Here is a 16208-nt window from a genome sequence, read left to right as displayed (position 1 = left end):
TCTAACTGATTCTGACTTTTTGCTTCTCCCTTTGCCTGGGGTCTGACCTCACACTCTTTCATGACTAGTTTTAAAAGAATCAGTGTAAAGGAAATGAAGAAAATGGGGAAGGGCCAATCAGTCTAGGCCGTTAAGCTCTGGGGATTCAGAAGCATCTTTGTATAAACAAAAGTATTACCCGGCAAGGGAGATCAGACATTTCAAGTTGGGAGATTAAAGTGAGGGAGATTATGGACTACTGGCCCTTGGTTGGCTAGCTACCTATGATAGAAACAAACAAACAAACAAACAAACAAACCCAATGTCTCACAGTCCAAAATGGAGCCCTGGAATCTGTTTTGTTTTATTTATTGCAAGTGTATGAGTGTTTGGCTGCATGTATGTACCCTTGGAGGTCAGAAGGAGACATCAGAGACCCTGGAACTGGACAGGTGGTTGTGTACAGGTGGTTGTGAGCCACCACGTGGAGGTGTCATCCTCTGCCAAGCCACAAGTGTGTCTGTTGCTGGGCCAGCGCTCCTGCCCCATTACTTCTGAGAGTCATCACAATGCTGCCATGTGTTCAGGTGTCTGTGTGCACTTTATCACTCCTCTTAGCTATCAACCTACGAGTGGCACTGCTGGGACATCTGGTCTCTTGATGGTTGACCATGTGGGGAGATGCTGGGCTGCTCTCAAAGCTGTGGGGCCATCGGATGTCCCGGTCTGTGCATGGAGATCTTTCAGAACAGTTCTGTAAACAGAAACTCAGCAGTGATCGTCCTCCCAAGCCCTTTCAGACAGGACAATGAGGGCAAAGAGGGGATATGGCTTCTCAGAAGACACCAGCCAAAATGGTGGGTCCAGGAGGCAATGGAGCAATGGGCGGAGAGAAGGAACGTGCTGGCCAAAGCTTTGTCATGTAGCTCCTGAAGATGGAAGCTTCTAGCGTTGGCAGCAGAGACATTAAAGTCACTTTTTTAAAAAACATGGTGACAGCCAGAGCCAAGTTCTTACTAATTAATGATGGTCAAAGTGCTCTGAGGAGCCGGAGTGCTCTGCAAACCCCAGCCATGAATTATTCAGGGTCAGGTCTTCTCAGCTGGAGAGGAGGAAGTTGCCCAGGAAGACAGAAAAGCTAAGCCTCACTTATCCCTCCCCGAATGTACATGAACCAGCCTGACTGAGCCCAACACTCTGATCCAGAAGATGGCTAGACACGAGCTTTCATTTCTGTTTTTTTTTTTTTTTTTTTTTTGGTTCTTTTTTTGGAGCTGGGGACCGAACTCAGGGCCTTGCGCTTCCTAGGTAAGCGCTCTACCGCTGAGCTAAATCCCCAGCCCCCATTTCTGTTTTTTTAAAAGATTTATTTATTCTATATAAGTACACTATAGCTGTCTTCAGACACACCAGAAGAGGGCATCAGATCTCATTACAGATGGTTGTGAGCCACCATGTGGTTGCTGGGATTTGAACTCAGGACCTCTGGAAGAGTGGTCAGTGCTCTTAACCACTGAGCCATCTCTCCAGCCCTCATTTCTGTTTTAAAATCATGTTTATTTGTTTATTGAGACAGGGGCTCACTGGGCAGCTCTGGCTTTTCCTGAAACTCACTGCATCGACTTAACTGACCTTGAACTCACAGAGACCCTCCACATCTCCTCCTGAGTTCTGGAATTAAAGATATGCACCACCACACCCAACTATTTATGTTTGACGTGTGTGTGTGTGTGTGTGTGTGTGTGTGTGTGTGTGTGCATGTGTGCCTGTTTACATGTGATAGTACATGTGTGCCCTTGTTTGTATGTAGTCAGAGGACAACTTGTAGGACTTGGTTCTCTCCTTCCATCACGTGGGTCCCGGGCATTAAGCTCAGGTCTTTGTCTCAGCATCCAGTATCACTATGTACTGAGCCAAGAATTCATTTCTTCATGTCATAGTAAGCATCTGCTGGGGAGAATCTGATGCCTGGGTCCTGTTACCATCCAACCTGGTGGCAGGATCTAGCTAAGCTGCTTTCAGGGGCCATGAGGACCACCAGGGGATAAGCTGGACTCAGTTGGCGAAGTGTATGATTAGCACACAGGAGCTCTGGGTTTGACTCCCCAGCACTACATCAGCCTAGCATGGTACTCGTCTTAGAGTTTCTATTGCTGTGGACAGACACCATGACCACTGCAACCATAAAGGAAAACATTTACCTGGGGCTGGCTTACAGTTTCAGAGGCTCACAGCAGAAAGCATGGCAGCATCCACAGTGCAGGAGGAGCTGAGACTTCTACATCCAGATCAGCGAGCAGCAGGAAGAGACATTGAGCCACGAGGCCTGCTTTGAGCTGCTGAGACCTCAAAGGTCACTCTCACTGGCACACTTCCTCCAAAAGCCACACCTACTTCAACAAGGCCACACCCCCTAATAGTGTCACTCCCTGAGGTCTCTGGGGACCATTTTCATTCAAACCACCACAGCGGTGCCGGTCTGTGATTCTAACACTTGGAAGGCGGGGCAGGCGGATGGGTAATTGAAGGTCCTCTTTGGACTATACAGCGAATTCGAGGCCAGCCTGGCATCCACCATACTACTCAGCACTACCACACAAAACAGAAGCATCCACAGATAAAACCCAGACAAATAAGGCAGCTCTGTGCACCCTGAGTTGGAGCCCTGGGCCATTTTCTCGTGTTACAATATGTTATTATTCTTTTGACTACCTTTAATGGCAGAAACCATTTTCAATGACTGGAATGTATTAAGAATAGGTGTTGCCTCGAAATGTTAAGCATAACTGCTATTTGAGCTAGCAATGCCACTCCTAAATACACACCTGAAAGAAATGATTTATGTCTACATAGAAATTTCTACATGAAGGTGTATAGGAGCTCTATTCATGACAGATTAAAAAGTAAAAGACCTGTCCCACCAAAAGGCTTGGGGACCTCTGTGGAGAACGGGCAGGGAGGAGATGGGGAAAAGTGCCGTCCTCTGCCTGCTGCTTGCCTTAGCACTCCTGAACTCACGGCAGCTGTGGTCATGCGCACATGGTCGCTTGTGCCAACAAGGTCAGTCAACATTCCAGCAGCCAGCACTGATTGCTCTTAGTGGACTGGTGTTTTTCAAAGGAGGGGTTATGAAGATGGGAGGACATGTTAAGCGTGGGTATGATTCAGAAATGTTGTGTACGTGCAGGAAACTGCCAAGGACTAAATACAAAGTACTTTTAGAAGTAGAAGGTCACAATACCATTAATGGATATATGCATAAATAAAGTGTGGCCTAGTCATACAAGGAAATATTATTCAAAATTTTGGAAGGGTAGTGTCTCTATGTGCTACAGGATGGATGGGCCTTGAAGACATTACACTGAGTGAAAGAACCTGCTGTATGCCATGTGCTATGTGCTATGTGCTGTGTAGTGTGTGTGTGCCGTGTACACTGTGGGTGCTATGTGCTGGGTGCTGGGTGTGCTGTGGCTTTTACTTGTTGAAATGCCCAGAATAAGAAAGTCTGTTGAGGGCTGGAGAGATGGCTCAGTGGTTAAGGGCACTGACTGCTCTTTCAGAGGACCTGAGTTCAAATCCCAGCAACCACATGGTGGTTCACAACCATCTGTAATGGGATCCAGTGCCCTCTTCTGGTGTGTCTGAAGAGAACCACAGTGTACTCATATAAAAAAAAAAAAGAAGGGGTTGGGATTTAGCTCAGTGGTAGAGCGCTTGCCTAGGAAGCGTAAGGCCCTGGGTTCGGTCCCCAGCTCCAAAAAAAAGAACCAAAAAAAAAAAAAAAAAAAGAAAGAAAAAAAAAAAAGGAAGTCTGTTGAGCTAGAAAGTGGATGAACTGAGGGGATTTAGGACCAGAGCATTTCTTCTAGGGATGGTGAAAATGTCCCAGAATTGCTCACCGTGGAGACATACAACTCCATGGACACACAGCAGCTTGTGAGTTGTGTCAGCTAGATGAACTGTGAAGTCCCAGAATAAAAACAAAACAACATGCTGAGGATGGTGGCACCTGCTTTGTGGCCCAGCTTCCAGGAGGATCAGACAGAATGACCACAAGTTCAAGGTCATACATGCATATGTGTGTGGAGGTCAGAAGATAACTTTGGGGAGTGGCTTCTTTCCTTTCGCTGTGTGGGTTCCGGGGATAGAATCCAGGTCAAGTGTGGTGGTGGGTGCTTTACCTGATGAGATATCGCACTGGCTAACAACTTTAATCCTTTGTGTACTTACTGTCTGTGGCTTTTGAAACAGGGTCTTGTGTACGCTGGCCGTGAACTGTCTATGTTGCCGAGGGTGGCCTTGAACTGTCTATGTTGCTGAGGGTGATCGATCCTCCTGCCTGTATCTTCTGAGGACTGGGATTACAGGTTTGTACCAATATGCCTGGTGTATGCAGTAGTTGGGATCAAACTCAGAGCGCTGTGCGTACGAGGAAAACACTCTGCTTTCTGAGCCACCCCACCCTCCACCCCCGGCCGTGTGGTTGCTTGTGTGCTCCAAGAGCAGAGCTGAGTTCTTACAACAGAGATACCCAGCCTGCAGAACCTAAAACACTTACGGTGCAGATCCGTACAGTAGGATTTTGTTGATTCTGAACCAAACGTACGTACGTTGACTTAGATCAACAAGCTATACAACTGAATGAAAGGAGTAAATGTGGTATTTGTTTCCATGTAAGAATTACCTTGGGGCTAGAGAGATGGCTTAGTGGTCAAGAGCACTGTTGCTGATGCAGGTGCATCAGGCAGGTCATAACCGCCTGTAACTACCGTTCCAAGAGATCCCATGCCCTCTTCTGGCCTCTGTGGGAACCAAATGCACACAGTGCATACGCATATACTCAGGCGCACACACATATACATAAATAAAAGGAAGGAGGGGGGGGAGAAAGTGAGGAAAGCAAATCTATACCAAAATTGATGCTTGAGATAAACACTGGGTTTGGTTTTGTTGTTCTTATTGAGAAGTTCAGGATCGTCTATAAGGCTCTGAGTCTGTAACTCAGCCCACAAGCCTTTGGCACTCGAGGGCCTAGGTCTGCCAACACTAAGTAGGAACTTCTCTCTAATGGTGATTTCTATTTGAGTAGAGCAAAGGAAGCCAGCCAGCTGTAGGGGGATGCCTACAGGTCAAATGGCTTCAACAGAAATTTCCAGTTCTGGAGGCTGGGAGGCTCCAGCTCAGTAAGGCAGGTTTTATTCTCTGTATTCCCTGGTCTTTGCTCAGTACAAAGTCAGTGAGCTGTGGCGTTTCTCCTGCTCCTCCTTATCCTCCTCTTGTATGTGCTTGTGTGCGTGTGCGTGTGTGTGTGTGTGTGTGTGTGTGTGTGTGTGCACGTGCACGCGCGTGCGCATGTGTATGTGGTAGTGCGTGAAGACCTGAGATGAATGTTGTGTGTCCTTAATCACTCTCCATGTTAATTTTTGAGACAGGGTCTCTTGCTCAACCTAGAGCTAACCAATTTGGCTAAGATGGCTGGCCGGCAAGCCCTAAGAGTCTCCCTGTCCTGTCAGTGCTGGGACTGCTGTGCCTGGCTTTCATATAGGCTCTACGGAGGAACTTCGAGTCCTCATGCTCCCTTGGCGAGTGTAGGAGGAATGGTAAGTCCACCTCTGCATAAACACTGGGGGTGGGGGGCGGTGCACAGCCACAAAGGTATCTCCTGCAGGATCCAATTGAGGACTGCCTGAAAGACCAAGCGTTTCTTCTGATGCAGAAAATGCAGTCCATTGGGAACTGCTGTTTAGAAGAGATGCTTTCTTGGGACCGATGGGGCATGGGTGGAGGGTGTTAAGGGAGCTCGCAGCAGCGTTCGGAAGAGCTTGCTGCTGCTGCAGTTCTCACCTGCTCCTGGAGTCTGTGCTAGTCTGCACCACCTCACCTCCACCCCCAAGGACAAGCAGGGTTATACGGCCAGAGGTCCAGGGCACAGGCAGCAGGCAAGCACTTCACCCACCGAGCTGCCCTCTCAGCCCCTGACTTCCTCTTCTTCTAAAGGTACAGATTCACAGCCAAGGTATGGTGGTGCACACCTGCGATCCCAAAACCTGGGGAGAGAGATGGGCCAACCTGAAGTTCTAGGACAGTCCGGCTATGTGCAGCTTTATGGCAGATAAACAAAAGGCACTAATGCTCTCACGTTCCCACTCTCATGACCTCAGTCTAAGTGTTCACCTCCCAAAGGTTCTCTTTCCCAAAAGTCACCGAATTTATTCCATCTCTGATGGGTACCTTTCGTAGGGATGCAAACATTCATTGCAGAAGGAACTCAAAGATATAACTACCAGGAAACCCACCAGAAGAAATTTGTAAGCCGGCTGCTTCAGGAAGAAACTGTCCCTGACGTATGGCGATGGGACAGATTCGGAACAACCTCGGTCTAGGCTACTGGGGCAGGAGTTAGGCACTGCTGAGCATTATTATGTGCTTCCAAATAGCATCGAAGGCCTTTAGCATTGTCAGTTCTGTGTGGAGCTTTCGTTAAGTCTCTATTGTAAACACCCTTTTAATGCTTTCTGGGAATGACTAAGCTGTCAAGAGCTGGCTCTTTGACAGGCCCTTCCCTGTGTGCCAGGCGGCCTTGGTCAGCTGTTACCTAAGCAGCCCCTCCCTTGGTCCCCGGCTGGACTATGTGCATTGCTTTGGGGATTTGCTTTATTGATACTCTGAGGACTCTTCTGCAGTGGCCAAGGTCTACTATCCCCATAGCTGAACATTTCTAAGCCCTGACTCAGGAAGCAGCACTCTATGAAAGCAAGCAACTCTTGTGTGTGTGTGTGTGTGTGTGTGTGTGTGTGTGTGTGTGTGTGTGTGTGCACGTGTGTGGTTAGCCTCCACTACATAAAGACTTTGAGGACATCCTGGGCTACATAAACTCTATCTGTAGAAAAAAAATCAATCAAATAATAATAAGGTAAGCTTTGGTGACCATGAAACTACCTTGATTGTTCTTTGGCTCTCATTCGGATTAGAGGGAAGAACTCCCATCCCAAACCCCATTTCCATTTCCCCGTTTCCCACCTTCACCCCTGCCCAGCAGAAGGACAGATTGCTGAGGTCATTCCCTTCATTTGCACGAAAGGCTGTGATTGGCACAAATACAGTTCTGTGTTTGCATGAAGGGCTGCACCATGACTGGTACAGGCATCCTTGCCACCCGCCTACTTGGTTATAGAACCAAACTTTTCACTCACTTTTAAGGTCAGCTGGGAGACACCCTTCTCTGCTGCTCTCTGGACAACAAGGGTGAACAAATGGTTTCTCCTGAATGGCCTTGTCTTTCTTTTTCCTTCCTTCCTTTTCTTTCCTTTTCCTTCTTTCCTTTCCCTTCCTTCCTTTTCCTTCCTCCCTACCTTCCTTTCTTTCCCTTCCTCCCTACCTTCCTTTCTTTCCCTTCCTTCCTTCCTTCCTTCCTTCCTTCCTTCCTTCCTTCCTTCCTTCCTTCCTTCCTTCCTCCTCCTCTTGAGGCAGGTTCTCTCTACACAGCTCTGACTCATCTGGAGATTATGTAGACCTGGCTGGCATTGAACTCACAGAAGTTCCCTTGCCTCCTGAGCACCAAGACTGAATTTATTTGCTCAGTTTGATTTCTCACAGGTACAGGGGGGTGAGCAAGAGAAGGCAGCAAAGCAGTCGAGCAGCAACAGCAATGGTAAGAGGACATCCAGAGTTTCCAGGAGAGGAGCAGACACAGCCAAGATGATAAAGGACCCTGGAAAGAGAGAAGAGGTTATCAAAGGCTGAAGATGGGGGACTGCCGGCCCTGACTGCTGGAAGAGTTCCTGGAAGCTGCTAAGCTTTAAGAGTGGACAGCCCTTACAACCATAGCAGTCCTTTCACCCATAGCAGGGAATACGATGTAAAGGGATATAGCTGAGGTTTGAGAGCGCCAACACTAGGTGATTGTCGCTGCTGCTGCTGGGAGTCTGAGATTACACTGGCTGCTACTGAGTGCTGGGCTACTGGCAAAGCCCAGAGAAATAAAGCCTCTGGGCTGAGTCCCTACAGTCATAGGTCTGTGGGCCTAAAGCTTGGAGCCATAAGCTTTTAGTTCTTAGGACATAAAGCTATAAGGTTCTGAGTCTGTCAGCCCGGCTCACAAGCCTTTGGCGCTCAAGGGCCCAGGTCTATCAATACTAAGATACCTTTCTCTAACTATGATTTCTATTTGAGAAGACCAAGGGACCCTCCCTAGCCACCTGACTAGTAACAACAAGAAGCCTCTTAAAAAGTAATTTATGACTGGTAAGGTGGCCTATGGTGTAAAGGTGCTTGTCCCCAAGCGTAACAACCTGAGTTCATTCTCTAGGATACACACGGTAGTTGGAGAATACCTATTCCTGCAGGTTTTCTCCTGACCACCATACCTCCACAGTAAGTATGTGTGCTGATATGAAATAAATATAAAAACTTTAAAATAAAATCATATTATCATGAAGGAACACCATCCATTTCACACAGCCATATAAAAACTCAAAGATACCCATACATACATGGCAGACGCAGTAAAGGGAGAGCTAGGGCTGCAAAGAAATGCATGAGATAGCCACAGTGACCCCCAGGTGGTCCCCAGGACCTGGGAGGCTGAGGCAAGAGGATTGCCACAAATTTTGAGGCTGCCTTGGGCTACACAGTGACTTTGAGGCCAGAGCCAGTGAATTGTCAACTGACATAATGAATTCCACCTTCCGTACCAGTCCCAAGATGGCCACACCCTAGATAAATAACAGTGACTAGTCTTAGCGCTAGTTTCTGGCCAAGAATTTTACCAGTGAGAAGGGGTGTGGGGCCCAGCAGAACCAGCCTGGGAAGAAATCAGTCAGTTATTCTCAAAAAGTGGCATGGGTTGGTGGTTTGCTCAGCCCTCTGCCAGACTGAGGAAGGTCAAGACAAAGAACTGTCAGAACTCAAACTTGTGAATGCCCCTGGGTCCTGTCGGTTGGTAGGAGAATCGAAACTCATTTCTCTAAAATAATACCTGTGACTCTAAGCCATGTCATTAAAAAAAAAAATAAATCCCCTTTAATCCTCATAAGCTCAGAGAAGTGAGTTGAACAGTGTGTGTCATTCTTTGACCTCTTTATGAAGACTCACGCTCCTGTTGTAAATTCTTATTGAATACTTCCTGTAAGTACCGGGGACCTAGCCATGAACAAAGCATGCAGAACTCCATCCTCACAAGGGATGTTCCCATGGTGGGAGCAGACATCAGAAAGTAATTTGACAAACTAAAAGTCACTGTCTTTGTCGGTGGTGGCCCGGGAAGAGGATGAGACGGAGACTCTGCTATGAAGAAGTTTTGTGGAGGAACAGCAAGCTTTGAAAGCTCACTGGGTGGGGTTGGGTGTGGTGGCTTTTTCATATAATCTCAGTGCTTGAGAGGCTGAAGCAAGAGGATCGCTTTGAGTTCAAGGCCAGCCTGGGCTACAAAGAGAGACTGTAAAAAAAAAAAGTGTGGAGGTGAGAATATGTATGGTGTGTTTAAAATTAGGGAGGGAAGCTAGCCCAGCTCTCGTGGGTCTTCGCAGACATTTTAAAAAGGATTTTGGGGGACAGTGAAATGGCTCAGCAGGTAAAGTGCCTGCCACCAAGCTGGACAACTAGAACGCATTCCCAGAACCCACATGGTGGAAGGAGAGAACTGACTCCTGAAACTTGTCCTCTGACCTCTGTATGTGCCTTTCCTCCCCCAAAATAATATAAGAAATATTTCAAGGACTTTAGAATTTACTCCAAGTGTCAGACAGAACTGACTCTACCACTCTTAATTCTATGACTTCAGGCAAGTTATTTAACTCCTCTGGGTCTCAGTTTATCTACCTGTGAAGTGGGGTTCATGTTAATTTATTCACCGTGATAAAATCATTCCTAATAACTGTGTGTATTCGCACCCTGTGAATGTGGGCCAGACTTGGTGGTTCACTTTAATTAATACAGTGAAGGCTGGCTTGCTCGTTTTCTTCTGATGCTGTAACCAACTGCTGCAGGCATGACGGCTGAAGATAATACAGGTTGGGGATCACATGTCTAAGTGGGTCTTCCGGAGCTGCAGTGAGGGATCAGCAGGGTTCTTTTCCTCCCTTCCTCCTTCCCATCTCCTCCTTCCATTCCTCCCTTCCTCCCTTCCTTCCTTCTTTCCTTCTTCTCTCCCTCCCTCTCTGTCCCTCCCTCCCTCCCTTTTTCCCTTTCAAGTCTTGTACATTCTGGGTACACACTCTATTCCTGAACTACGTCTCCAGATGTGTGATTTTGTTCCTTCTGGAAACTGCAGGGAAGAATCCGTTTCCTTGGCTTGTCCAGCTAATCTGGACTGCCTACACGACTCAGTCCACCGTCCCTTCCTCCATCTTCCCAGTGCTTTGCTCCAACTTCCCTTTGCATCATCATGGCTGTCCTTCTCATTCTCCTGCCCCGCCCCTAGAAGGATCCTCATGAAGGCACTGCATTCGTGCAGCCTACATCGAGCTTCCCATCTGAAAACCTTTTGCTCAGCAACACACACACACACACACACACACACACACACACAAGTTCACTTTACAAGTCGGGCCGTTAAGTCAGGCACTTCTTTGATGGGGAGGATGTGCGCGAGAATTCTGCCGGACACAGATAGGCCCATCCCACTTGTAACCAGGCAATGAAAAGACAGCAGCTTTTCTCTTGGGCGTCTGCATGTTTCTAGCTCACCATTCTGAGGAAAGCCAGCTGCCACAGCAAGAGGCAGCTGCGTTCAGGGACCCATTTGGCTAAGAACCGAAGCTTCTCACCAACAGCCAGTCACACTGTCTGCCAACAATCATGAATGAGTAAACCCCGAAATGTGACATGTCAGAAGGTGGCAATATTTTGTATGGTTTTTTTTTTTTCCTGTTCTGAGATAGGGGCTCACTATGTCAACTTGAACTTGTGAACTCACAGAGATCCACCTGTCTCTGGCTCCTAAGTGCTAAAAGGTGAGTGCCATTATGCCTGGTAAAGGTGACAATTTTTAGGGGGAGAAATCAGTGTTGAAGGGAACAGTAGAGGTGTGCTTTGCTGAAAGGCTGGTATTTGACCAAAGTCTTGAAGATGAGGGAGAAAACCATTCATTTTAAGGGGAAGAACGTTTCAGGTGTAGAAAACCAAGCGCTAAGGACCTGTGGCAGGAGTGTGCCTTGCTCTTTTTTTCCTTATCAGGGCCGAAGATTTGCTAGGTGCTTGGTCTCTTCCTTTCTGGCGTGGGATGGAAAAATGGAAACTGCTGAGGGCGGTTGATCTCATGAGGGTGAAAGGAATTCCAGCATCATATATAGGAGGGAAGGAGTATAAGAAGGAAAAACTCAAACCAAAACAAATAAAATCCCGGAGGATGCTAGACGAGCTCATGCAACTCGCCTCTGCGGGAGGCTCCGGAACTCTCAGTAGTGCGCTAGCGCCCCCTGGTGGTCACTTAAGCCAGGAGTGGTTGCTGTCGGTCAGCACCTCCAAAATTGTACCCTGTTCACTTGCGGTCCACATGAGTAATTACTCGTTTATTTAAGTTTTGTTTGTTTGTTTTGTTTGAGCCAAGCCCACGTAGCCCAGGCTGGCCTCAAGCTCATCATGCAGTTTAGAATGACTAACCCTCCTATTTCAACCTCGGCAGCCCTGGAATTATAGGTGTGTCCCTCCGCACTTGTCCTAACCCTGAGGACTTTAAAAAGCACTTTGATGTTCGTGGCCCAGTGCAGAGTACTTTACTGGTACTCTCATTCAATCCTCTTAATTTGCCCTATTAGGTAGGGCTGTGGCGACTCCAGTACGAAGGTGGGAGACAATAGCACAGCTAGTCAGTGTCTTAACTTCAGGCCCATCTGCTTCTAAATGACAAATCAATGGCAAGAAGCATCTATAGGTGCCTACCAGAGCCACATGCCATGCCCCTGTGAACCCCACATGCAGCATTAATATCCCATTCAACAGCAGAGGAAGTTGATGCACTGAGAACGTAGGAGTTTGCCTCAGATCATTCAGAGCTTTTATTGAGCAAGAACTGGGAACGTTGGGCGCTGGAGAGATGGCTCAGCAGCTAAGAGTATTGGTTGCACTTTCTGTGGATGGAGATTCCGTTCAGCACCCACATGGGGGCTCACAACTACCTGCAACCCTAGAAGAGGGTGATTAGACACCTGCTTTTAGTCTGTGCAGGCGCGGGTGCCCAAATGTTTTGGAGACCTATGTGCAGACCAAGCACCCATGCACATAAAAAACCCGACAGTGAAAGAGAACTGGGAAAGTGCTGAGCAGCCTGGGGCTTGTCCACTTCTGTTCATAAACGCTAACTAAGTGCACACCCAGGAGCTGCTGAACCGGGTGTGCCGCTCAGTGGGAGGCTTGGAGCAGAAAAGGGAGAAAGAAACGATGCCATTAACTGCAAAAACCACGACGAGAACCTCATCTATTCACAAGTGAATTCCTGAAAATAAGGTCCTTAAGGAGCATGGAGTGGCTCAAAATCAGCCCCAAATGGAAGTAAATGTGAACAGTTGACCCCTTCCAGGGAAAGGAAGGAGGGAGACAGCTTAAGTGAGCACAGTTTTCATGGAGATCAACAGTGGTAGCAAACTGTTAAGCCCCAGTTTGAGGCTCGAGGAAAGTGAGGGTGCTGCCGTTCTCCTGAGATACTCAGCAAAGCTACTTGTAGCTTCGGGGAGGTGTACTGAAATCCCTACATGTGGAGAGAGACTGGGAACTCAGTCTGACTTTGAGGGGATGCCCAGCCACGGCCCTTGCTCCGGGCCTCTGGCGTAAACTGTCCAGCACATTCCTAGGTGTGGCTCGGAGTGCTTGGTGCCAGACACCACACTGGCCAGGCTGTTCCCTCCCTCTGACTCAGGTCTTTAGGAAGTCCCAGGGTTGAACCCTGCAGATCACTCTCAGAGACTCACTCTGCCCTTACATGGGAGAAAACACGGGGAGAAGCTACTACCCAGGAGGCCCTGTGTGACTGGGGTCTTTGAGAATGGCTGCTGTGCTGCGTCTGGGATTACTCAGCACTGATGGAGCTCCATCACTCCCTTCCTCCCCCAGCATGTACCACCACACCCAGCTTTCATAGTTAACTCAGCTTTTGATTACTAATGCCTGAGATAATGAGCATCAAGGGAGAAAAGCTGATTTCTGCTCAGTTTCAGAGGTTTCAGTCGTGGCTTCTTGGTCTGTTGCTTTGGGCAGGTGCCTGTCACAGAGGAGGGCTGATGATGGCTAGGAAGACAGGATGGGCTGGGGTTCTTTGAAGGGCATATGCCTAGTGTTCTATTTCCTCCATGAAGTTCTGCCACCGGAAGTTCCAGCCATGTTATAGCAATAGTCAAACAAGATATAAGAGAAAAAGCACAGAGAAACGAACGTGAGGTCTCATTCTCTCAATAATTATCCTTACTGTTTGAACTGTATCCTCCTGGAAGCGTTGTTTGGATGTGTTTGAAGAAAGAAATAGCTGGGAAAACTGGGTAAGAGTCTAAGCAAACTAAATGAGGTGATAGGTCCCAACAAAAACAATACCCTGTGTCTTAGTTAGGGTTTTACTGCTGTGAACAGACACCATAACCAAGGCAAGTCTTATAAGGACACCATTTAACTGGGACTGGCTTACAAGTTCAATATCATCAAGGCAGGAACATGGCAGCATCCAGGCAGGCATGGTGCAGGAGCTGAGAGTTCTACATCTTCAGCCAAAGGAAGCCAGGAACAGACTGGGCATCCTCAGACAACTAGAAGGAAGCTCTCCAAGCCCACCCCCACAGTGACACACTTCCTCCAACAAGGCCACACCTTCTCAATAGCGCCACTCCCTGGGACGAGCATATACAACAACCATACCCCGTGACTGGAGTTTTTTTATTGATTTTTGTTGTTTGGGTTTTTTTTGTTTTTTGTTTTTATTTGTTTGGATTTTTGAGACAAGGTTTTTCTGTAGAGCCCTGGCTGTCCTGGAACTAGCTTCGTAGACCAGTCTGGCCTTGAACTCACAGAGATCTGATTGACTCTGCCTCTCAGGTGCTGGGATTAAAGGTGTGAGCCTAGTCGACACCTCTGTCTCCGGGTTGGGGTCCTTTTTGGCCCGGAGATCCCCATAATAGATCTCCGTAATAAACCTTGCCTTTGCTTATTTAAAAAAAAAAAAAAGATAAAGGTGTGAGCCACCATGCCCAGCCTGACAGTAGTTACTTTTAAATAATTGCTATTGTTTCACTTTGTATTTTGAGGCAGGGTCTCAGTCTGGCCTAGGCTAACCTGGAAGTCATTTGTAGTCTAGGATAACCTCTAGCTCATAGTTATTCCCTACTCAGCCTCTGGATTAGTAGGATTATAGGCCTGCACTCGGTGATAATTTTCATTATTTCTTAGTTAACATACCGAGTCTTGAGATAGGGTCTCATGTAGCCTAGGCAGGCTTTGAACTTGCTACAGAGCCAAGGTTGACTTTGGACTCCTCATCTTCCAGTTTCCACCTCCCAAGGGCTGGGATTACAGATGTTCCCAACTCCCAAATACAAAGAGTTTCGTGTTTTATTTTTAATTTTAAGTGTATGAGTGTTTTGCCTTCATGTGTCTGTGCACCAGTTGTGTACATGGTGTCTACAAGACAAGAAGGGGGTGTCAGATGCCATCTCCTGGAACTGGAGTTAGAGATGGCTATGAGCCACCACCATAGCGGTGCTAGGAATAAAATCTGGGTCCTCTGGAAGATCAGCCCATAATCTCAATTGCTAAGCTATCTTTCCAGCCCAGCACAGAGGCTAGATTTGTGATTCCTGGACCAGTGATATTAGCATCACCTGGGAACTTTAAAAAAGATTGTGTGTCTATGTGTGTGTGTGTGTTAGGGGGAGAGAGAGAGAGAGACAGACAGACAGACAGACAGACAGACAGAGACTGGGTGTGCGCTTCAAGGTTTCAAAAGCCTGAACCAGGCCCAGTCTCCCCACCTCTCCCAGATAAGATGTAAGCTCTCAGCTATTCCAACACTGTAGCTGCTTGCCTGCCTGCTGCCATGTTTCCCAATGATCATAAGCTAAACCCTTGAATCTGTAAGAAAGTCCCAATTAAATGCTTCCTTTTGTAAGTTGTATTGGTCATGGTATCTCTTCATAGAAATAGAATAGTAATGAAGACATTGGACAGAGGGCTCTCCCAGCACCTCTATGCAGCTGCGAGGGCAAGCAAAACAGTAGAATGAAACTTAGAAAGATCTTTCATTCAGTAAATACCAATACACAGTATTGATTAATACCTTACCTGGCTGGGAACAGGGCAGTTAATCCCTTTCGTTTATTTGTTTTATGTATATGAGCACTCTGCCTTCAGACACACCAGAAGAGGGCATCAGATCCCATTACAGATGGCCGTGAGCCACCATGTGGTTTCTGGGAGTTGAACTCAGGACCTCTGGAAGAGCAACCAGTTCTCTTAACTGCTGAGCCATCTCTCCAGCCTCTAACCTCTCTCTCTTGATGTGCTATCCTTTTAGTTAATTTTAGTTAAAGTCTGAAAACTAAAAAAGATATACTGACTCGCAGAAAGTTATCTTTTGAAAGAACACATGCATTTCGCATAGACCTGCAAGACTGGCTATTCGTAAATGTGTGGTACATATGGCTGCTGGTATTGGGAAAGCTTCTGTCCAATGGCTGTGTGAAGGCCAGACTCTTCCACGTAATAACTGGTGCTATCTTTCTGATCTTTTGGAATTACTTTCATAAGCTTCAATTACATCCGGCTATTCTCATGACTATAATTCATGCTATTTCATATAAATAGTCCACATAAGGGTCTCCACCAAGTCAGCAGAAAGTTCCTGACAGGAGTCCTGTTGAATAGGAGAGCATCTGAATACAGTTACCCAGTCACTCCATCAGACAGCACCAGCATGGTCTTGGCATTATACGCTAAGCATACAGGGTTTCTTTGAATGACTACATTCTGGGAAGTGCCTATCTGCTGTAGAATGTCTTATTTATCTTGACTCGTGGGTAACAGAATTATTGGGGAACACATTACATTTCAGCTCCCATGAATATTTATTTATCCCCGTTAAAACACCTCCCCCCAAAAAAACCCCAAGACATGAATTCTTGGGAGCTACCTCAATAAAGGTAATAAAGGTTAATAGATCTTGTCATCCAGTATGCAAAAAAGCTAATAGGAAAAGCTTCACCAATTAGCCCCACTCACAACAATCAACATCGCTTCCTGAAACTCATCAAAAG

The sequence above is a fragment of the Rattus rattus genome, chromosome 17 (assembly GCF_011064425.1).
Source record: "Rattus rattus isolate New Zealand chromosome 17, Rrattus_CSIRO_v1, whole genome shotgun sequence".
In the NCBI taxonomy this organism is placed as follows: Eukaryota; Metazoa; Chordata; class Mammalia; order Rodentia; family Muridae; genus Rattus; species Rattus rattus.
Note: the sequence above shows the minus strand (reverse complement) of the source record.